Genomic DNA, 24,891 nt, shown 5'->3' with positions numbered 1-24,891 from the left:
TCAAAAGCAGGAGTGTGTTCCAGTTTCTCCACGTATAACAACATAGGTTGTGTCTTTCTCTGTGTCTAGTTGAACATTAACAAAGTAAAAAGTAAGGCTATATCGAAGGAATGTGTTGACGTTAGATATTTCGAATGAAATAAACAACAAGCTATTTTATTATTGAATAACGTCGAAAGTTTGAGTTACAAGTTAATTCGGGTCTGTCATCCGGGTTACAACTTCTAACGACAATTCCTTTGTTACTGGCTGTTGTTTATCTGTTTCTGTGTACAAACTAATTTACCCTGTACTCGTTTGTGTAATTTATTATTCGGGTTTACCTATTTAGGTCAGCTAGCACCCACACACTTCTGAATCACACCTCAATACCCATATCTGGATGAGACATTTGTTTTGAAATATTGCGATTTGAACTCCAGACAATCGAGCATAACTTTCAGAACTTTTTTCCAGAATTTGTAGTGCATGCTGTAGAAATTTGAACATCCTTACATTAGTTAGAAAAAAGTTTCCAAAAGAAAAATTTATTGAAAGTATTCTTATCATACTTTGATAACACCAAAGAGATTAGTATTACAGGTTTAAGCACATTTGTAATGTAAGCTAAGCCTAAATTATAATAATTTAATTACCTTCGTTATCAAAGGAACAATTTATTGAAAGTATTCTTAACATACTTTGATAACACCAAAGAGATTATTATTACAGGTTTAAGCACATTTGTAATGTAAGCTAAGCTTAAATTATAATAATTTAATTACCTTCGTTATCAAAGGAACAATTTATTGAAAGTATTCTTAATAACTTTGATAACACCAAAGAGATTATTATTACAGGTTTAAGCACATTTGTAATGTAAGCTAAGCCTAAATTATAATAATTTAATTACCTTCGTTATCAAAGGAACAATTTATTGAAAGTATTCTTAACATACTTTGATAACACCAAAGAGATTATTATTACAGGTTTAAGCACATTTGTAATGTAAGCTAAGCCTAAATTATAATAATTTAATTACCTTCGTTATCAAAGGAACAATTTATTGAAAGTATTCTTAACATACTTTGATAACACCAAAGAGATTATTATTACAGGTTTAAGCACATTTGTAATGTAAGCTAAGCCTAAATTATAATAATTTAATTACCTTCGTTATCAAAGGAACAATTTATTGAAAGTATTCTTAACATACTTTGATAACACCAAAGAGATTATTATTACAGGTTTAAGCACATTTGTAATGTAAGCTAAGCCTAAATTATAATAATTTAATTACCTTCGTTATCAAAGGAACAATTTATTGAAAGTATTCTTAACATACTTTGATAACACCAAAGAGATTATTATTACAGGTTTAAGCACATTTGTAATGTAAGCTAAGCCTAAATTATAATAATTTAATTACCTTCGTTATCAAAGGAACAATTTATTGAAAGTATTCTTAACATACTTTGATAACACCAAAGAGATTATTATTACAGGTTCAAGCACATTCACAGTGTAAGCTAAGCCTAAATTATAATAATTTAATTACCTTCGTTATCAAAGGAACAATTTATTGAAAGTATTCTTAACATACTTTGATAACACCAAAGAGATGATTGATACAGGTTTAAGCACATTCACAGTGTAAGCTAAGCCTAATTGGTAATAATTAAATTATATTCAAAAGAGCATTTTCTAAAGTATTCTTAACATGTTTCAATAATACCAGGGCGATACTTATAACAGATTTGAATTTCAATGTCATTTTGAAGATATACTTTTGTCTAACCGTGCACGTGCCTATAATGCTCTATCTTTCAAATAAATGAAAATATGCACACAAAGCACGTTGATAATACCAACTCAAGTTCAAGCTTTCTTGTTTCTAACGAGTGTTGTATACGTCTGTTATACTTGTTTCTTTCATACTATTCAACTTTCTGCACCAAATGTCGTTACCAAAAGTTCGTACCTATTCAAGTGTCCTGTAATTGCAGACGAACTTTAAAAGACACGTCTTCTGTCACTAGAGGCGATGAATGTGTACTGCTTATTGACACTAGCGTGCAGAGTAAGTGTGAACTTATGATAAATAAAATCAGACAAAATTGCTAAGAGTTACTAAACCAGATTGTTTTTTTTTCAGGAGAGGGAAGGAGGAAGTTATTTATATTTATGCTCTACCTGTTCCAATATATAATGACATATTCAGAGCGAGTAAATAAAGTAGTGGAATTTTATAATATTCGTGACGTCATGTAAAATTGCGTTTTGAAATAAAGATACGCATATATGTTAGTTATTTTGATACAGTAGACTTTCGAAACATCTTGGCATTCACTCGTTTTCATAAAACTACTGTGCTGCCATCTGAAAAAGTTAGTACAAAATAATACATATGTATAATAACACAATGTCTCTGCATGAGTCAATATTAAATGCAATAAATTGGGCCTACTGGTTATAATTCTTTAATAACTGTGTAAATGATTAAAATGATATAAGCTTACCATGTTATATATACGATTTTGGTAGTTTATTTCTTAATCATATAGTTATTGATATATGTTAACTATTATAACTAATGCATATTACATCACTATTGATTACTTTGTTCGTGTTTCCATAGTTACAGAGAAGAATACTTGGCTAATGTCCATTAATGTTGGTGTCTTTACTCATTTTAAATAGTTACACAACAAAATTCACCTATGTTAAAGATTTTGTCCGTGTCTCCATAGTTCAAGTGACTGTTTGTATGTCTTGTTTGTACTCGATTTGAAAAAAAAAAAAAACATATTTTATAATAGTCCTAAAACTTTTTTCTGTCACTGCCTGACTCTTTACCAACGAATAGTGAGTTTGACCATCACATTATAACGCCCCCAGGGCTGAAAGGGCAAACATGTTTGATGTGACAGGGATTCGAACCTGCGACCCTCATATTAAAGAGTAGCTCAAGAGTTGGCTGTTGGTGGTGATGACTAGCTGCCTTCCCTCTAGTCTTACACTGCGAAATTAGGGACGGCTAGCGTAGATAGTCCTCGTGTAGCTTTGCGCGAAATTCAATAACAAACACTGCCTGACAACCTGTTATCTTCGTTAAGCCTAGTTTGTTTTCCTCTTGTAAACCGGTAAGTCATAGAAGACACACTCAGTAACCTATCAATAGTTCTAAAGGTTTGGTCGTTCAAGTGAAACAGCGATAAGTGGACATCAGTGTATTTTCTGGTACATCTGGATATGCTGCCTCAGGATGCAGAAAGTTAATACGAAGCGGAAACACAGGATACAGATTTAATCTCAATTATAATAAACTGTTTTCTTTGTTTTTGAAGATTAATTTTAAAACGGAATAACTTTTTATCTTAATTCAATGCTCTGAAATATTGTTTAAACTCCAGCCTCAAGTTTGATGACAACAAAAATTCGTAACTTGAAGTTTCATAACAACAAACAACTACACGTACGAAATATTGTTCGAACTCTAGCCTCAAGTTTGATTGTGACAAAAAATGTCTTAGATATGAAATATTGTTCAAACATTAGCTTGAAGTTTTATAGAAACAAACAACTACACGTTCGAAATATTGTTCGAACTCTAGCCTCAAATTTGGTGGTAATAAAAATCGCATGTACGAAATATTGTTCAAACATTAGCTTGAAGTTTCATAGTAATAAACAACTACACGTACGAAATATTGTTCGAACTCTAGCCTCAAATTTGGTGGTAATAAAAATCGCATGTACGAAATATTGTTCAAACATTAGCTTGAAGTTTCATAGTAATAAACAACTACACGTACGAAATATTGTTCCAGTTCTAACCTACGATATGGTGATAACAAACTATTACACGTTCGAAAGCAACCTTAATTTTTAAATATATAAAAAAGAAACATCTAATGGCACGTTGTCCTCATTACGTGTTTTTCTTTTTCTGGCACTTTGTTTTCAGGCCTTTCATTATAATACGTTTTTCTATCTAATATTGTACGCTTACCTTCATCCTTTCACAACTGTTTTCATTTTTACATATAAAACTTGTGGTCGTGATATGCCAACGTTGTAGACGTCTTTTTTCCTTTTCTGTGTTGTTTTTTTTTAACCTATACGAAGGGAAACTCCCAAGTGTACCACTGCAACAAACCAGCTTTCTTGCACTGCACGACCTCAGTAACTTGGACTATTTTTTATACAGCCCTAGCAACAATAAAGTCACGACAGAAATTCATGTCACGTGTTCTTTTGCTTGCGTCGTATCAGTCCATACAGGTGTACGACAATTTTCCCAACTAGTTTATGTGTCTATTTGTTACTCTGTTGACACATTAATTTTTAAAATTCTATTATTCTCACACGAAACTCTTGTTATTGTTTCGTTTATAGAACTTTTATTATTAAATTACGTTATTTCCACCCTGTGTTCTAGCATTCGTAAGGGAAGTGCAAATGTTACACGTTTGTTCGTTTATCTGTGTTAAGTGTGTACTCTAGTGGTTCCGTTACACCAAACATGCTCGCCCTTTCAGCCGTGGTGCGTTATAAAGTAACGATCAATCCCACTATTCGTTGGTAAAAGAGTAGCCCAAGAGTTGGAGGTGGGAGGGATGACTATTTCCCTTCCCTCTAGTCTTACACTGCTAAATTACGGACGGCTAGCGTAGATAGCCCTCGAGTATCTTTGCGCGAAATTGAAAACAAACAAACCAAAACACCTGGTGGCTACGTGGTACGTCCATAAGCTCAAACGCTAGAAAGTTGGTTTTAATATCTGTCGTGAACACAACACCCATTGTTAAAAATTTATATTTAACAGCAACCTGACTATAGGTTCTAATATTTCAATAAAACTTTTCATTAGCTTTCGAAGTTTGCGAATACCACACACAAAGAAAAATATTCGTAAGACAAGTTAGTTAATTTTAGTTATGTAGTCAAGTTACTTTGGGTAACTTTCTTCAAATTTGTTACTTTTGTTCATTTTGCAAGGAAAGGAAGTGTTTTATTTGTCGTTTCAGTCATTTTTTTTCTCTTAAATAAAGAATAAAAAAAACATAAATAACTAACAGGTAAGAGACGATTTCACTCGTATTTCAACACTTATTTTGAAATGTAATCCCACGTTTTTGTTTTTGGTAATTTGTTTGTTTGAATTTCGCGCAAAGCTACTCGAGGGCTATCTGCGCTAGCCGTCCCTAATTTAGCAGTGTAAGGCTAAAGGGAAGGCAGCTAGTCATCACCAACCACGCCAACTCTTGGGCTACTCTTTTACCAACGAATAGTGGGATTGACCGAACATTATAACGCCCCCACGGCTGAAGGGGCGAGCATATTTGATGCGACCGGGATTCGAATTCGCGACCCTCGGATTACGAGTCGAACGCCTTAACTCACCTGGCCATGCCGGGCCTAGTGTTTTTGGTAAAACTGAAGGGGACCAAACACACGTGATATCAGTGGGATGTAAAATGTAGTTTTTTATTTTTCTGCAGTATATCTTGTAAGTGACAGTAAAATGTGCACGGTGATCGGTTGAGGGAAAACAAAACGAAACATTCACAAATTTATATGTTTAAAAAGTGTAAAGGAATTTCATGAAATTTGGAAAACTTTCAAATGTTGTTATGGTATTTACATATAAAAACAAACTATACAAATTACCCCTATTGCGAGAAATGTTTAATGTGTTATATTTTTAAAATATATATATATATAATATTCATTGGAACATAAATACGGATTATTAAACCGTTAATGTAAATGAAACATTGTGAATGCGATGACCTGCCAATTTAATTATTTTGGGTATGGCGAAAGGCCTCTTCGGCACTAGATGTGGCAGATGTTATGTGTTTGACGTATAATAAAACGTTATCCTTTCCTTTCACTGATAAGGTTTTAGAATTACAACCAAGTTAACTCTAATGTGAGCCCTTACTTTGTATTATCTTAGTTTCAGGGAAACCCAGCTGTGTCAATAAACTATACTTCACTATACATCGATTATGAAAAGTAAATATACAGGCATGCGTTAACTGGTTTTGTCCAGTTGTTTTTATAGTTATTGTATAACTATATTGTATTATATTGTATATTGTATTGGGAGTGTTCTACCTGAGGTTAATCTGCTACAATCCTATGTGGTATACAATCATTAAAGTTTATCTTACAACTAGGAGGCTTGTTTTGGATATTGTACAAAGCTATATATAAGAACTATCAGACTAGATGAAAGACAGGTAGCCAACATCGCCCACCGCCATCAATACTAGGCCACTCTAATAAAAGAGTGAGTTATAACCATCATTCTTATAATGTATCTGCAGTGCCCCCAAGTGTGAAAACGAAGTACTAATAATAGATCTTGCGGTTATCAGTTCAGAACGAAAAACCAATAGGCTAGGCCTAACTTACAAAAACCACACACACACACAAAACAGAGAGCAATCACTTTATGTTACACTCACTCGTAACATTTAAATATCGTACTATAAGTGAAGTTTGTTTAGCTATAGGGTATGAATGTAATATTTATAGCTATGTATTGTCTCGATTTCTTAATTGAAATTAACGTTAGATTTTTATCATAAAATTCAACACCTTCTGTTTTCCTAGAAAAAAAAATACAGTGCGCATAATTCTGGTAGAATAAAAAAACTAGAATGTTTGTTATTTATTTACAACTTAGATTAGAGATCTTGTGTTATGAAAAGCAATGTTTTCTTTTTGCCAATACGTCTACCTTTCTGATGTAAAAACCCGGACAAAGTTGTAGTTATGTGAAGTAGAAATCCGGACAGAACATGTCTATCTGTGTGATATAAAAACCCGGACAAAACATGTGTATCTGTGTGATATATACACTTGGACAGAACATTTCTTTCTGTGTGATATATAAACCCGGACAAAGCATCTGTATGTGTGTCATATATAAACCTAGACAGATCATGTGCATCTCTCTCTGTGACATATAAACCTGGACAGACCACATGTATCTATCTCTGTGATATATAAACCTGGACAGATCTTGTGTATCTGTTAGATATATAAATTCGGACAAATCATATGTATCAGTGTGATATATAAACTTAGACAGACCATATATATCTATCTCTGTGATGTATAAACGTGGAAGAACCATGTGTATCTTTCTCTGTGATGTATAAACCTGGACAGATCATGTGTATTTATCTGTGTGATATATAAACCTGGATAGATCATATGCATCTCTGTGAAATATAAACCTGGACATATCATATGTATCTATGTGATATACAAACCTGGACAGATCATGTGTGTCTATCTCTGTGATATATAAACCTGGATAGATCATATGTATCTGCGTGATATATAAACCTGGACAGACCATATGTATCTGTGTGATATATAAACCTGGACAGATCATATGTATCTGTGTGATATATAAATGGACAGACCATATGTATCTGTGTGATATATAAACCTGGACAAATCATATGTATCAGTGTGATATATAAACCTGGACATATCATATGTATCTATGTGATATACAAACCTGGATAGATCATATGTATCTGCGTGATATATAAACCTGGACAGATCATATGTATCTGTGTGATATATAAACCTGGACAGATCATATGTATCTGTGTGATATATAAACCTGGACAAATCATATGTATCTCTATAATAAATAAACACAGCCACTTTTAACCGCATGACAGGACTGACTGTTTTGTCATAATGCAGCTCGAAGAAGCAAATAAAAAAAAGTGAATTGTCTAATTTTTTGTGAGGTAATTATGACATCACAACAATAATTAATGGGATTAATTACAGCACTGATAGCAATGTTCCTTATGTGTTTTTATCTTTATGTTTTCTATGTGTTAGTTTTAAGTGCTATAAGGAATCCTGGAATAAAATATCTTCGACTCAAGTCACTTGATACTTAAACAATTTATAAAATGTGTTTGAAGAACCGGTGATGTCCGGTAATTCTCCAGTTAAAAGTGATTACCTGTAACTTTGCTACAGATGAATTAACACGTCAGTAAACTGCACATCATTGAACTTATTCTTCGATGTTGTCATTAACAGGTACAGACTTGGTGATTATGTTCAAAAATACTTGCACTATTAATAAATAAAACCAGGTTTGTTAACGGGTTTCACTGTGGACTCAAACGGAAGCACTGAATCTTCTGGATGAAAGATTCGTTTTGAATTTCGCACAAAGCTACTCGAGGGCTACCTGTGCTAGCCGTTCCTAATTTAGCAGTGTAAGACTAGAGGGAAGGCAGCTATTCATCACCACCCACCGCCAACTCTTGGGCTACTCTTTTACCAACGAATAGTGGGATTGACCGTCACATTATAACGCCCTCACGGCTGAAAAGGCGAGCATGTTTGGCGCGACGGGGATTCGAACCCGCGACTCTCAAAATACGGTGGAGGAAAGAATCAAAGGGTGATGACGTTTTGCGAAAAATCCAAAGGATTTAGTGTTGCAGTCCACATTGGACTTTCTCTTATACTTACAATACAGCTTACATCATATATCAGAGAACACTCTTAAACGAATGTTTGGTGTTAAGTTGGGTGTTCCAATAACTAAATTCCCATTGATAAGCTTCAACTTGTTAAAATGGTATATTTGTTTGTTTGTTTTTGGAATTTCGCACAAAGCTACTCGAGGGCTATCTGTGCTAGCCGTCCCTAATTTAGCAGTGTAAGACTAGAGGGAAGGCAGCTAGTCATCACCACCCACCGCCAACTCTTGGGCTACTCTTTTACCAACGAATAGTGGGATTGACCGTAACATTATACACCCCCACGGCTGGGAGGGCGAGCATGTTTAACGCGACGCGGGCTCGAACCCGCGACCCTCGGATTACGAGTCGCACGCCTTACGCGCTTGGCCATGCCAGGCCTTAAAATGGTATAATACAATATAATACAATAATATAATATAATATAATATAATATAATATAATATAATATAATATAATATAATATAATATAATATAATATAATATAATATAATATAATATAATATAATATACCTGCTCTTCTCACATTTTATGACATGTATTAGTTCTTTTATTTGTTTATTTGTTTTTTTTTACGATTAAAGTTTATCTTTTAGACTGTTCTTATCTGTATTGTTGTATTGGCGTAATGTGCCTCCTTACCCAAACAGCTGTTTTAATGTTACAACTATTTCTTTCGTGATGTCAAGAAACCACCGGGGTTCAAACATTGTTCATACAAAACGATAACACTATATAACCGGAGCTAGGTGGTTATGGGGCGCTCGAAGCGTAATCTGAGAGTCGCGGGTTCGATTCCCCGTCGCACCAAACATGCTCGCTCTTTCAGTCATGAGGGCGTTATTATGTGACGGTCAATCCCACTATTCGTTGGTAAAAGACTAGCTCAACAGTTGGCGGTGGGTAATGATGAGGAGCTACCTTCGCTTTCGTCTTACACTGTTATATTATGAAAGACTAGCGCAGAAAGCCCTCCTGTAACTTTGCGCGAAATACAAAAAACAAACGGGTTTTAGGGTTTTATTACTTCGCACTATTTGTTTCAGCATTATTGGAATAGATGGTTTGTTTGGATTTCTTTGTCAGCCTCACTGGTAAATTTTCTAATAAATGTGCACAAAATTAGTGTTAGTTACAAAATCAGAAGATTATTTTGAAGAAATACATTACGTATCATTAACCCGCACGTATTTCTACACATAAATACCAAAATTATAAGTCTTTAAACACACAGAAATATCAATTTCTCTTTTCGAAAAATATACCGAATATTTTTACGTCAACTGATGCATACTATAGACTCTCACGTGTTTTAATTTTATTTCTGTTGATATAATTTTCTGGCATCCAAGTCACGATTCTATATTTCTGACATACACATTTTACTTCCTTGTTTGTAACACACTCAGACTTCTGTAGGAGTGTAGAGGCCACATTCTTTGTGTTGCATCTTTTGTTGGAAACTTGTATTTTAGGGGCGGCGCTTGCTACTGCTAGATTCTTCTATTAAAACCGCTTTCTTCTTTGTAAGTCATTACTGTGACGTGCCTCATGAGTGAGCTTGTCATGCCTAAAGATATGGCTCGTGTCATGATGCGCAAAAAAAAACACCCAACAAACCATTATAATTCTTCGAGTCATACGTGTGTTGTCTTCCAGTAAACTGAACAGAGAACTGTTAACTGTCAACTTGCTTCAGTTTGGCATTTTGTGAGCATTTGCGAGAAGCTACACTGATAGCATAGAGAAATGGCAGCGAGTCAACATCACCCACCGCCAACTCTTAGGCTACTATAAATGAGTAGTAAGATTTTGCCGTCATTCTTTTACGCATACACGTATGTTTGTTAGTTATTTTTGGCAACAGTGCAAGATCCATGAACATTCGAATCCACAGTCCGATACCCCAACTACTAAGCCACAACTGACACTGCTTTGTTTAGACTAATAACCTATCGATGTAAATATCTTCACACCACGTTACTACCTAGCACGTACTCTTACCCTAAATTTACAACTTCAAAAGTAATTTCAAAGAACTTTGACGATAGAGGAAAAGGTTGGAAAGAGATGACAAAAATAAAAGATTTTATATCTAAAGTAAAATTAGATTAACGTATAGTGTTAACTTGAAGGAACTAACGATATTTCAAGGGGGCCTGCTCCCCCCGATAAAGCCAACTCCGACCAGAGTTAATGTATGTTAACAGTTAAGTAGGGAATTTAATTTCCTTTTTTCTTCTCTTTTTTTCTTTCGTTTTGTTAATTAAACTTTAATTCAAACCAACGACTTACTTATGCATATATTTAAGCGTTTTTTTTTTTTTTTTTATATTCACGCGCATTTTATTGGTCTAAGAGTATAGAACATTAGTTTATTAAATAAGGTGATGCACAATAGATAGAATTGAAATAACCAAGAGAAACGTTCTAGTAACGCATAACTGATCACTCATTTCTAGAATCGCCGATAGGGTCGATGTACTATATATATATTTAGCTACACTATGAGCTGTGCTCTGCCCACCACGCGTATGGAAACTCGGTGTAAATCCACAGGCATACCGCTGTGTTACTGGTGGTCATGGATTAATATAGACTTAATTAAATATTTAACTCGTCTTTCTAAGCTGTTTGTTCACCAGGATGTTTGTGGATTCATAAGTTCGTTGATAATAGGATCCAAAATAACATACATGCAGAATTGAAAAATTAACCAAAAATGCTGTCAACATTACAATTACTCACATTAATTATTGAATAAATAAAAATGCTGTCAACATTACAGTTACTCACATTAATTATTGAATAAATAAAAATGCTGTCAACATTACAATTACTCACATTAATTATTGAATAAACAAAAATGCTGTCAACATTACAATTACTCACATTAATTATTGAATAAACAAAAATGTCGACAATATTATAATTACTCACACTAACTAATGCTAAATAAAATTACTGTCAACATTACAATTACTACATTAATTAAAATAATAATGTATACAATTATCACCTAATTGTTGAGATCAGTTCAACATTACACCAAGTAAATAAAATGCTGACACATTACAGTTTTTAATTAGTTCTTTACACTGCGTGTTGAATGACACATTGTTTCACATTAGTTATTGAATAAATAAAATGTGTCAACATTACAATTACACATTAATTTTGGCTAGTTCTTTACACCGAGTGTTGTAACACTTTGTTTTTGGCTAGTTCTTTACACTGCATGTTGTGACACATTGTTTTTGGCTAGTTCTTTACACTGCGTGTTGTGACACATTAAAATGCTGTAGTTCTTTACACTGCGTGTTGTGACACAAATTTTGGCTAGTTCTTTATACCGAGTGTTGTAACACTTTGTTTTTCATTGTTAGTTCTTTACACTGCGTGTTGTGACACATTGTTTTTGGCTAGTTCTTTACACCGAGTGTTGTAACACTTTGTTTTTGGCTAGTTATTTACACATAGTGTTGTGACACATTGTTTTTGGCTAGTTATTTACACATAGTGTTGTGACACATTGTTTTTGGCTAGTTATTTACACATAGTGTTGTGACACATTGTTTTTGGCTAGTTCTTTACACCGAGTGTTGTAACACTTTGTTTTTGGCTAGTTCTTTACACCGAGTGTTGTGACACATTGTTTTTGGCTAGTTCTTTACACCGAGTGTTGTGGCACATTGTTTTTGGCTAGTTATTTACACCGAGTGTTGTGACACATTGTTTTTGGCTAGTTCTTTACACCGAGTGTTGTAACACATTGTTTTTGGCTAGTTATTTATATTGCGTGTTTTAACAGATAATGTGATAAAAATATTTAGACCTCACAAGTGGTGAAAGTTGTTAAAGTTTTTGTTTGTTTGTTTTTAAGCATAAACCTTCACAATGAATTATCTATGCTGTACAAACCACTGGTATCGAAAGCAGGTTTTTGGTATTATAAGCCATCAGATTTTCCGTTGAACAACTGTGGTGTGGGACCACAGGTATAGAAAAAAGTAATATTTAAATTTTGCTTTTATTACGTCATCTCCGTCAAAAATGCAAAATTACCTGCGAGGTTAGTGCTGTCAGTTCTATTGTATATATGACTTGTCGTTTTATTTGTGTTGTTTCAGTGAACGCTATGATTTGGTTATGTAAGTCCAGCAAACCCACCGGAACAACTTAAGATATATTTACACACACAAAATAATAATATTATTTGTTTGTTTTTGAATTTCGCGCAAAGCTACACGAGGGCTATCTGCTCCAGCCATCCCTAATTTAGCAGTGTAAAATTAGAGGGAAGTCATCAACCACCCCCAAATCTTGGGCTACTCTTTTACCAACGAATAGTGGGATTGGCCGTATCATTATAACGCCTCCACTGTTGAAAGGGCGAGCATGTTTGGTATGAAGGGGAGGGATATGAACCTGTGACCCTCAGATTACGAGTCGAGCGCCTTAACCATCTGGCCACGCGGGGCCAAAAGTTGTTATAAATTTCGTTCATAATTACGTAAATTAACTTATAAAACGTATTTCAAAATTTGAGATATATTAGTTATTACCATAGGGTAATTAAAGCTTTGAAACAAAGCTCTATATATATGAAGCAGAAAGGTTGACAATTCTTTGGGGCGTCTGTTCGTGAAAGACCGTTTTAATTAAATTTTCCTCGTTATTGACCCTAATTCTGTCGTATTTTATAATATCCTGATAGGCCTTAAAATTTCTGAAGGGCAGGCAGTTCGATTGGCATTAGGTGGTTTATAATGTTGTGTCGACTTAGGCCTTCCTTTCCATTTGGAGTACGGCAAGACACACCCTAACAAAAAACAGGTAGTTGGTTAAAGGTCGATGTGTTTGAAGTCTGAAGAAGTTTGTCTGAAACGTGAATTAATTTTAAAGTAAAAAATATTGGGCGTTGACTGTTTCGATTATTACAGTTGCTGTTTTTCTCAAGTAGTTCGCCCTGACCCGAATTGTACTTAGAGCAGGTTTTAAAGGTAAAACCAACAACAACTCTGATATAGTGTCTGTGAAAAAAGATCGAAACCAATTGAAAACAACACTAAAATGTGAGGTAAGGAGTATAGAAACCGTCACTACTAGGTTTCATACATCCGGTGGTTTCACAAGTTTATTTATGAGACATACTTAGTTTCACAATTATCTTCTCCCAATGACCCAGCGGTAAGTCTGTGGGACTGGTCTCATAAACGGTGGGTGATGATGACTAACTACCTTCCTTCTAGTTTTACACTGCTAACTAAGGGTTTGTTTGTTTGTTTGTTTGTTTGTTTGTTTTGGAATTTCGCACAAAGCTACTCGAGGGCTATCTGTGCTAGCCGTCCCTAATTTAGCAGTGTAAGACTAGAGGAAAGGCAGCTAGTCATCACCACCCACCGCCAACTCCTGGGCTACTCTTTTACCAACGAATAGTGGGATTGACCATCACATTCTAACATTCCCACGGCTAACTAAGGGACTACTAGCGCAGAAACAAAACAAAACTGGTGTAGTTTTGCGCGAAATTCTAAACAAGCCGAAACCAAACTGTCAGTTAAAAATTAGAAACACGGATTTGCATGTTTAGAATTACAAGTTAAGAAACTAAATCACGCACGTTGTTTTGCAGTCTTTAACTGTATAGTGTATATGCAAATAAATATTTTTGGAGGTTTTCACACATGTTAACACAGTCTCCCAGTTTCAACAGGTTAACTAAATCACCGCGTGCCTTGTGACTTATGACTATTTTCTTTTTAACAGCCCTCCGCTAGTGCAGGTAAGTCTACGGATTTACAACGCTAAAATCAGGGGTTCGATTCCGCTTGGTGGGCTCAGCAGATAGCCCAGTGTGGCGTTGCTATGAGAAAACACACACACAAACACACCTTTTAGCAGCACAAAATATCATTCACCTTTTAACGTAATTCAAAGAATTATTCTTTTTATTATTAGTTATTATTTTACCTGGAGGCCTACTTGTTTGTTTCTGTTTTGAATTTCGCGCAAAGCTACACGAGGGCTATCTGCGCTAGCCGTCGCTAATTTAGCAGTGTAAGAATAGAGGGAAGGCAGCTAGTCATCACCACCCACCGCCAACTCTTGGACTATTCTTTTACCAACGAATAGTGAGATTGACCGACAAATTATAACGCCCCCACGGCTGAAAGGGCGAGCATACTTGGTATGACAGGGATTCGAGCCCTCACATTACGAGTCGAGTGCTTTAACCACCTGGCCATGCCGGGCCTATTTCCTTGAGGAAAAAAAATTTGTTTTGATAATTGGTGTTAATTTCGTCTGCATCTTTATATATATTTACATAAATTTAAAAGCGTGTCACGTTCTAAACACGTGAGGTAACAACAGAAAATCATGCCGATTTCTAGCACAGGAAATCAAAACAGCAAATCGTGACTTTTCAATGAACTTTAACCTCATATTCAAATGAGTGTTTTAAGTTTTCTAGTGTATATTATATTAAATATGGATGGGTTTCATTTCCCATATAAATAAGGAAAGTCTATTTATGAGCACTTTCAAGACGGCACGTGGATTCATTTTTTTAGTTTATGAAAAATAAACTATTTATCTTGTGCTACAAAGAATAAGAGAAAAAATAAAAATATTATATATATATATTTCAGATAATAAATAAAACATTGTTAAATTTGAATATTTATTTGATACAAATAGATAATTATTTGATTTGGAATACCAGTGAATATATTTTAAATTAATATAATTAAATTCCTTGACATTATTTAAAACACACTATGACATCAGAGGAGATAAGACGGTAGTTACAAGCAAACTACCAGTGAGTGAAAACCTGTGTTAGCATTTGAAGCAACTTATTGAAAGGTAAACATGGTCTGTTATACAATTAGGCAGTTTTATTTTTCTTTTTATTGGCAAATCAATTTTTCTCCTTTCTAAAAAAGCTAAAGACGTTTTTTCTTCCTTCTAATTTCATTTCCTTCCAATGTTTGACGAATATTTTGCTTACTTAATTTTGAAGCCTTTCATTGGCCCGCTGATCAGGAAAATCGGTTCGCATTATAGGTGGGTCGTTATAATGTAACGTCCAATCCTACTTTTTGTTCGTAAAAAAGTAGATCGAGAAATGGCGTTGGTAAGTGTTCACCTTCCCTCTAGTCAATCGCTTCTAAATTAGGGTTAGCAATCACAGGTAGCCCTCGAGTAGTTCTGCATGAAGTTTGAATACAAACTTGTTTTTGCGTGATCTAATGAACCGTCAGCAATTCAAAGTATAAATATATTCATGTTTAGGCTCTTTTTTAAGGTGATAACTAAAGCGTGTGTTACTGTTTTTGTACTTCGTTATCTTCATAAATGCTTTTGCATTTTAGTCTTTCGTTATAGGTTATTTTTCATAAAAAAATTTTAAAAACCCGAGCGCTTTCGAAAAAGGGACCTTTCTTCATCAGGAGCAGACAGTTCGAGTTATGGGGTTTTTCGTTTTGTATCAAGACTTATTGAACTTATGTGTTTTTCTGACATCATCGAAGCTCTCCTAAATAATCATTCATAGATAATTTCCAGACACACACACACAAAATTAAGTTTGGTTTGTTTTTATTTTGCGCAAAGTTACACGAGGGTTATCTGCGTTAGCCGTCCCTAATTTAGTAACGTAAGACTAGAGGGAAGGCAGCTAATCATCACCACCCACCGTCAACACTTGGGCTACTCTTTTACCAACGAATAGTGGGATTGACCGTCTCATTATAACGCTCCCACGGCTGAAAGGGCAAGTATGTTTGGTGTGACGGGGATTCGAACCCGCGACTCTCGGATTACGACTCGAGTGCCTTAACCACCTGACCATGCCGGGCCTGAAAAATTAAGTAGAAAGGAGCGAAGATATATCGAATTATAAATATTGTAAACTTAACTGCGCGAGAAAAAATAATTGTTTGTTTAAAGCTCTTTAGAGTCAAGACGTTATAATGTGACGTCAAGTAATGATTCAGTATAAATGACACCGAAAGTAAGTTACGAAGAAAAACATAAATCTTTAATTTATATGAGGGTGAAGGAAAACATTTAGAAAAATGCTGATTGGTTAGTTTATATAACTATATTTAATTTTGTTGGTTAAACTAATCTAATGGGTAATTTTCGTCATCATTGCTATCGAGTCAGAGGTTGTTTAGGTTTTATACATTTATCTAGTCCTAGGAAACCAATTTTTATTCAGTCTGTTCATCATGAGCGCTGAGAGATCAGCTATAATGTAATATAATTCTCCACAGTTTGTTCTTGTGTATAATATCTAGATTAGGTTACTCACTTTTATTTAGTGTATTTTTAACATTACAAATTGACTTAAACACAGATATGTTTACAGGTGGTTGTTTGTTTGTTTGTTTGTTTCAAACGTTGTTCATGTTGTTTTTTTACATCACTGTTGAAGGTGTTCAACTATATACATATATACATATACTGTTCAAGTTATGTGTGGCCCAATTACTGCACGTTTTCTTTATATGTCAAGCATTTTCAGGGAATCGTACAATCCCTATATAGTAAACATGTAAGACATGTATCCCTAGGTTGTGGTATCGTATGTTGTTTCCCTAAATGTTAGTATATTGTAGTGGCTACCTTTACTGTGCTATCATTTAGTATTTCCTAGATTGTAGTATTACGTATCTTAGCTCCCCAAATTGTGGTTTGATGTGTTAATTCCCTAGATTATAGTACAATGTATTAATTTCCTAGATTGTAGTAGACTGTAATAACTCCCTAGATTTTGATATGGTGTATTAATTTGAAAGATTGTGGTGTGGTATAGTAGTTCCGTAGATTGTGGTATGATATATTAACTTCCCAGATTGTGATATGATGTAACAGTTCCCCAAGTTTTGGTACGATGGATGTATTAGCTTATTAATTTGAGTCTCTAAAATATGATAAGAGCACCGAGAATAAAAAAAATAATGCCATGTTAATTCAGAAAAAAAAACATTGTTTATTAATCTGTTTCACTTAATATCTCCTTTGAGACATTGCTTTAAACCGTAAATCGAGATGTACAAATGTTACTGCCGTGAAAGTATCAAATTATTTACAATGATTGTTGTCTTTTCGCTTTTTCATAATTATATTGATCAACAATGCTTTCCACATACCCTACCAACAATGTTCTCCACATCCCCTACCAACAATGCTCTCCACATCCCCTACCAACAATGCTCTCCACATACCCTACCAACAATGCTCTCCACATACCCTACCAACAATGCTCTCCACATCTCCTACCAACAATGCTCTCCACATCCCCTACCAACATTGCTTTCCATTTTCCATACCAGCAAGGATATTGTTCAGAATTGGTGCTCACAGTCACAGAGTTGTAGACTTTTAAAGCAAAGCTGGAACCTTCTTTTAATTCTTGTCTTTCTTACTCTTATCGAATAATTAGGTAAACTGATAAAACATTTATGAAAAAACATATTTTTACCCCATTTGATAAAACTGAGTATTATTCTGCCTGTTAATATTTTGACTTTTATAAGAAGAAGAAATGTATTCTATTGATTTCTTTGGAATTATACATCATTTAAGTTGTTTTCTCTTGTATTTTGAAGTTTTAACACCTTATCTTGTAGACGAGCATTGTCTGCTAAGTAATAATTTAAATTCCTTGTTTCTGTTACCAAGTATTACAGCTGATGTTATTTGAAATAAGAAAAAATATTAAGGTTTTAGATAACAAACATTTTAAGTAAGTCCGATTACAGAAATATAAATAAAATAAAACAGCAAATAATATGATGAGTTTTAATTGTCAACTTAAAATCCTGTTTGAGGTACAATCGTTAAATTCTAAAATTTACGAAGCTTTTATTTGGTTAATTACAATATTATTCACGGCTATTGTTAATAGAGATGCATATAATTGAGAATTAACATTAAAAGTCGTAAATTATTATTGTGATTACAAGGGAAACTTCCAGTCATGAGTTATCCAGCTGACCAAACAATGCACTATAAGCATTACAGATGTTTATTTTTCAAAGTAATTTATAATATTAGTAGTTTTAGTTAGTTTATTATACAATTAGATTTCATTAATGGTTTTTATTTTTACTCTTAGTTAGCCAGTTTTTTATCTTCATAATGTAATACTTTAGCCTGTAATCTGATTAAGATAAACATTTTGTTAAACGTTTTCTGTATTGGAGTAACACTAAAGCTGTTAAAAAAAAAAACAAATACTAGAACTAAGTACTTGGCGCAGTCTGTTACGCTGCTTGAGGCGGAAATTGCTCTAAGTGTACGGAACGTGATGAGGATTGGTCGTTTTACAAATCACGAGACCTCTTGTTTTATCTTATAAACATCATATATAACCTACCGGAAAGCGAAGAGAAAAAAACGCCCCTTCTCTTTATTTCTCCGCACGAGCGATTGATCGTGCTAGCCTAAGTTTAAAGATTTTAGTTTTTACAACCCTTTACAGTGTGTGTATGTATGGCAGAAAAAAACGAAAACAACTAGTCTTTAGAGGAAACTTTCTTAGTCGAAAAAGTAGGGCATTGACAGGTCAACCCTTTTTTTTTAATTACACTTTTCTCTAGCAAAACTTTTATTTCATTCGTTATTATTAATAATATTTATTTCTTGTTGAATATAAAGCTACACCATGGGCTATCTGTGTCCTGTTCACTGCGGGTATCGAAGCCTGAAATGTATTATTATAAGTTGTCAGATCTACTGCTGAGCCATCGGAAAGTGTGGTAATAGTAACTCAAGCTATGAGGTACCGTAGTAATACCACTGAACGGTTTATTTATATAAAAACAGCTTTCACTTCATTAATTATTATTAATAGTAATCTAAGGTATAGCAGCAGAACCTATTAGTTGTTTATTTATATTAAGAAAAAACATGGAGTGAACCACCATTTTGGTTTCTTTCTTTCTTTCTTTTGCTGTTAAGTACAAAGCTACCTGGCCCGGTATAGCCAGGTGGGTTAAGGCGTTCGACTCATCATCTGAATGTTGCGGGTTCGAATCGCCGTCGCACCAAACATGCTCGTCCTTTCAGCCGTGGGGGCGCTATAATGTGACGGTCAATCCCATTAATCGTTGATAAAAGAGTAGCCCAAGACATGGTGGTGGATGGTAACGACTAGCTGCCTTCCCTCTAGCCGTACACTACCAAATTAGGGACGACTAACTCAGATAGCCCACGAGTAGCTTTGCGCGAAATTAAAAAAAAAATACAAAGCGACACAGAGAACTATCTGTACTTTGTCTACCACCTATTTTAGAACTTTAATAAGTTATTTTATTACAACTCTAAAGAATGGTTGCTCGTAGGTAGTACAAGTTATAAAGAAAGTTCTGTTTATTACCACCCGCCCATCCCCGTTGGTCAACGGTAAGTTTACAGAGTTATATCACTAAAATCCGGGAATCGATTAACCTATTGATTTTCTTTGCGCTAAAATGAACTATTTTGGCATTCACAACGGTCTATATCAAACACTGTTCATATGTTTTTAACAGATTACACTGGTGGAGCAAAACACAAAGATATGGGGCCTCATTTAGCTCTTTGCCTATACAATAGCTTTGAAATATAAATGTACATACAAAAAAAACCAAAACCAAAACCAAAACTTCGACAAGAAGATGACATAGATAGTGTCTGAATTTAATGTTGTGGCAACTGGATCAACTTCAACGATATTAATACCACATCACGTTTTTCGAGACTTGACAAAAGCACGATGAATCGTGCGAAATACTGAGCCTGCGCAATAGCAACTTCCGCTTTGCCGCTATCAAATTATCTATAAAACTAACATGTTTTGCTGTTTGCTTAACTGATTTGTTTATATGCGTCGTACCTGAATGTTATCTTATTAAAAACAATTATCTCCAATGTAACTGACAAACAGTGCCATCTGGTGGGGTTCAGTTCGTTGCATTAAAATACGTTGTCCTAACCACGTCAACAGTGGCTACAAGGTTAGTACCTTTTTTGTCCCTGTCTTGAAGTAAGAGCACCTTTACTGTTTTGTGTTATAGTAATTTCTGGTGTTAAGATGGCAACAAGAACTATTTTCGTCATCTGGTTTTCCAACAGTCTTCTTGTGATCTATTTGATATTCTATATCACATTTTTCTAACTGAACAAATTTAACAATTTTTTGTTTTGGAATTTCGCACAAAGCTACTCGAGGGCTATCTGTGCTAGCCGTCCCTAATTTAGTAGTGTAAGACTAGAGGGAACTAAAGAGGGCTACTCTTTTACCAACGAATAGTGGGATTGACCGTCACATTATAACGCCCCCACGGCTGGGAGGACGAGCATGTTTAGCGCGACGCGGGCGCGAGAAGATAGCCCGATGTGGCTTTGCTCTAAGAAAACACACGCACGCACACACAAATTTAACAATTGGGTCTTCATACAATTTAATAACAACAACCTTAGTGTTTCAACCATTATAATGTCCGTTGTTTCCTTACTGGCCTGATGAGGCCTGATATTTGGAGAAAGACCTCGTTGGCACTGGATATAGAAAACATAGTGTGTTTGACATAATTACATAGTGTGTGTTCAATTTATTACAATGGATAATTGTTTGTTGGTGTCTCAATCTTTTTATTGGATTTTTCTTAAATATTGTTGTTTGTTTGCTTTATCTAAAGTCTATCAAAATGAAACGTGCAGCCCGATAGTTCTTGTGATGCCACGACACAATTTATTTCGCGTGACAACGATCTCATAACTGCTTTCTACGAAGTTTTATAGCGTTGATTGATCGGTTAGGTTTGTTTTGAATTTCGCGCAAAGCTACACGAGAGCTATCTGCGCTAGCCGTCCCTATTTTAGCAGTTTAAAATTAGAGGGAAGGCAGTTAGTCATCAGCACCCACGCCAACTCTTGGACTACTCTTTTACCAACGAATAGTGAGATTGACTGTAACATTATAACGCCCCTACCCCGGCTGAAAGGGCAAGACTGTTTGGTTTGATGGGAATTTGAACCTGTGACCTTTAGATTACAAGTCTACTGTCTTAACCACCTGGCCATGGCGGACCAAGTTGATTAAGCGCTATATTTTCTGCTATGGTGTGAATTACTGAAATGGCATTTCAAATGTTTATTTTTTAAAAGTATAATGCCGTTGTAGCGTATTTTATCTTTGGATTATGTGTAAAAACAGCATAAGATCCAATTCACGTAACAATACACAAATAACACTGTGTAACACAGATTTTGTTCCTGGATAGTATGTGTTATTTCTTAATTGCTTATGTTGTAAAAGTATAGAAAATGGCCATTATTCCCTTCAAACTTTGCTTTTGTGACCTGGATAATGAAATTTAGAAATTAACCTATTTTCTATGTTAAAACGGGCAAAATTACACATTTTCATTTATATAAGGTCTGAATAAAACAACATATGACTCAAGATTTACATGTATTTATACTAAAGTTATACAAAAATGTTTAGAAGTTAGTAGTTCTTCGAGATTTGCGACTGTAATGTAAATCACTTTCACGTACCAGCCCCCAAATATAGTTTTCCATCATGTTTTCGTTATACGCTCCCAGGTCACAAAAGCAAAGTTTGAATAGAAAAATCGGTATTTTCCATTTACTTTAGGCATAAGCAATTGGAAAATAACACTTTCTGCCCAGGAAAAAGTAAACATTTTGTTACATAGTGTTATTTATTTCTTCTCTAACATTTTCTGTAGTCACTTTCACTTATAGGGCCTAACTTCAGATACAAAACGTTTCAACTGTAAGCCTAATATCCTAATAACGTTTAACATGGAATCCCTTAATTAATAGTAAATACGTCTAACTCTTGTTTGTTTGTTTTTGAATTTCGCGCAAAGCTACATGAAGGCTATCTGCGCTAGCCGTCCCTAATTTGGCAGTGTAAAACTAGAGAGAGGGCAGCTAGTCATCACCGCCAACTATTGGGCTACTCTTTTACCAACGAATAGTGGGATTGACCGTTACATTATAACGCCCCCACGTCTAAGAGAGCGAGCATGTTTGGCGCGACGAGGATGCGCGCCCCGCGACCCTCATATTACGAGTCGCACGCCTTAACCCACCTGGCCGTGCCGGGCCACATCTAACTCACAAATAAACATATAGAATTTCTTCTCTAATCGTTCAGTAACTCAAGAGATGCGACAATTCCCACTGAACCATTTTTCTAACATTAAATAAACTCATTGAATTATCATTGAATCTTTAACTCGTGTTAATAATGTACTCGCATTTCCACGAAGTTTTTTGAATTAATACGTCACCATGAACTCTGTAAAGAAACTACAACTACTTTTATGACCTTTCTACATCTCGCGTCATCATCATCATTAGTATCTCCCTCTAGCAGACAATCAAATTATAACATTAAAAATATAAAATAATATGTATTCCACAGAAAAACGTTTGAAATGTATTATTTCGTTATTGATAGATGGCGCGACCTATATATCGATATATATATATTTAAATTCGTATGTAATTATAGTATTTTATCGCAAAGCTACGTAATATACTACCCGCGTTCCGTCGTAATGTAGTGAATCGGTTCTAGGATTTTTGTATTTTTAGTCCATAAACGTACCGTTAAATCACCGGCGGGTTTTATATTGTAAACTAACTTCTTTTTAAATTACATAATACTATCTTTGAGTTTAATTATGTAAGAGAAAATGTCTCAGTATAATAGTGAATATATTTAAGCATGAACAACGTGGAATACTTCCATATATGTTAAAACTTCTTAAACGAAACCCGTATAATATAGTTCGATCAAGAATGTGTTCTACGTGACACAGAACATGGAAGTTTAAGTCGATTCTGAGCTGCGCCCAGCAAGCAAGTGAGCGTGTTTGTTTTTGACTTTACAAAATTATCGTCACGTGTGTGTTGGCCCCGCAAGAATATTCTCAGTAAAAGCACAGCTAGAGGGCGTCTCTGTACTAATTTAAACTTGGTTTATTTCGAATATTCATACAAGACTAACAAGGACTGGCTCTCACTCTCTAATCTTGAACTGACAGACAATCAACATCACCTACCTCTAACTCTTAGACTGCTTTAATCGACCAGCAGGAGTTAACTCTCACTCTTATAACGCATTGTCCACGGATTTACAGCGCTGAAATCAGGGATTCGATTCCCCTTGGTGGGCACAGCAGATAGCCCGATGTGGTTTTGCTACAAGAAAACACACACACACGCAATCAAGAGCAAGCATGTTCGGTGTGACGGAAATTTGAACCCGCGACCCTCAGAATATGAGTCGAGCGCCCTAACCACCTGAGCATGCCGGATTTTCAGTCGTGGGAGCGTTTGAATGGAACAGTCAATCCTACTATTCGTTGGTAAAAGAGTAGCCCAAAAGTTGGCGGTGGGTGGTGATGACTAGCTGCCTTCCTTCTAGTCTTACATTACTAAATTACGGACGGCTAGTTCAGATAGGCCTCGAGTAGCTTTGCGCGAAATTCAAAACAAATTAATTTCAAAAATGGTTTTATTTTGTTTATTACAAAACACATTAAATATAGCTTAAGATAAGCCTAACTGATGGTATTCCTTATAAATGACAAAGTTTGATAAACCAGTCCTCCTTCTTTCATTTTTTTTTCAATTCCTAAAACCTTTATTAGGTGCTAATTGCACATCCTGTTTTGTGGAATGTGATAATTGGCTCATTTGACTGATTAGATACCCGTGCCTTTAAATTCTCACGTGGGGTTGTGTTCTTTTTTCGTGATGTTTTTATCTCCCTTCTCGGGTTCAAGATCCTAAAAGCAACCCATGTACAGCATCGAAATGTTTCCAGTTATACAAAACGATACACACAAGACAAAAATATTCGTCCTCTGAGTAAGATACAGAAAGTTACTAAATTCGTGGATATAGAATCTGTGTGTAATTGTTTGTAATGTTATTCATGGATGCAGCACATCGGACACAGTATCATTCACTTGGACCAAGAAAGGCTAAAAACTATACAATTAGATAAAGAAAGGCTAAAAACTATTCATTTAGATCAAGAAAGGATAAAAACTGTACACTTAGATCAAGAAAGGCTAAAAACTGTAAACTTAGACCAAGAAAGGCTAAAAACTATACACTTAGATCAAGAAAGGCTAAAAACTGTACACTTAAACCAAGGATGGTTAAAAACTGTCACTCAGACCAAGGAAAGTTAAAAACCGTACATTCAGAACAACGCTTACAGAAATCTCATGACATATTGCATACAGCACAGTTAAGTACTCAGCCTGTAACTACCCCACAGACAAGATATACCATATTTATAGCAGTAAAAGCTGATGGC

The 24,891-nt window shown here is 34.9% G+C and overlaps 1 protein-coding gene and 1 long non-coding RNA gene across 2 annotated transcripts in view; one reads left to right on the top strand and one right to left on the bottom strand.

Moving 5' to 3' along the window:
• LOC143248687 (uncharacterized) overlaps positions 1–4,283 on the bottom strand; it is a 69,654-nt gene extending 65,371 nt beyond the window's left edge. Inside the window, exon 1 of the long non-coding RNA XR_013027147.1 lies at positions 3,992–4,283. This is a non-coding gene — a long non-coding RNA (uncharacterized LOC143248687). The remainder of the gene's footprint in view (positions 1–3,991) is intronic.
• LOC143248685 (uncharacterized) overlaps positions 1–24,891 on the top strand; it is a 34,338-nt gene that overhangs the window by 7,880 nt on the left and 1,567 nt on the right. The window lies entirely within an intron of this gene.

The sequence above is a fragment of the Tachypleus tridentatus genome, chromosome 4 (genome assembly GCF_004210375.1).
Source record: "Tachypleus tridentatus isolate NWPU-2018 chromosome 4, ASM421037v1, whole genome shotgun sequence".
NCBI classification, from domain to species: domain Eukaryota; kingdom Metazoa; phylum Arthropoda; class Merostomata; order Xiphosura; family Limulidae; genus Tachypleus; species Tachypleus tridentatus.
Note: the sequence above shows the minus strand (reverse complement) of the source record. Positions and strands in the feature narration are given on the sequence as shown.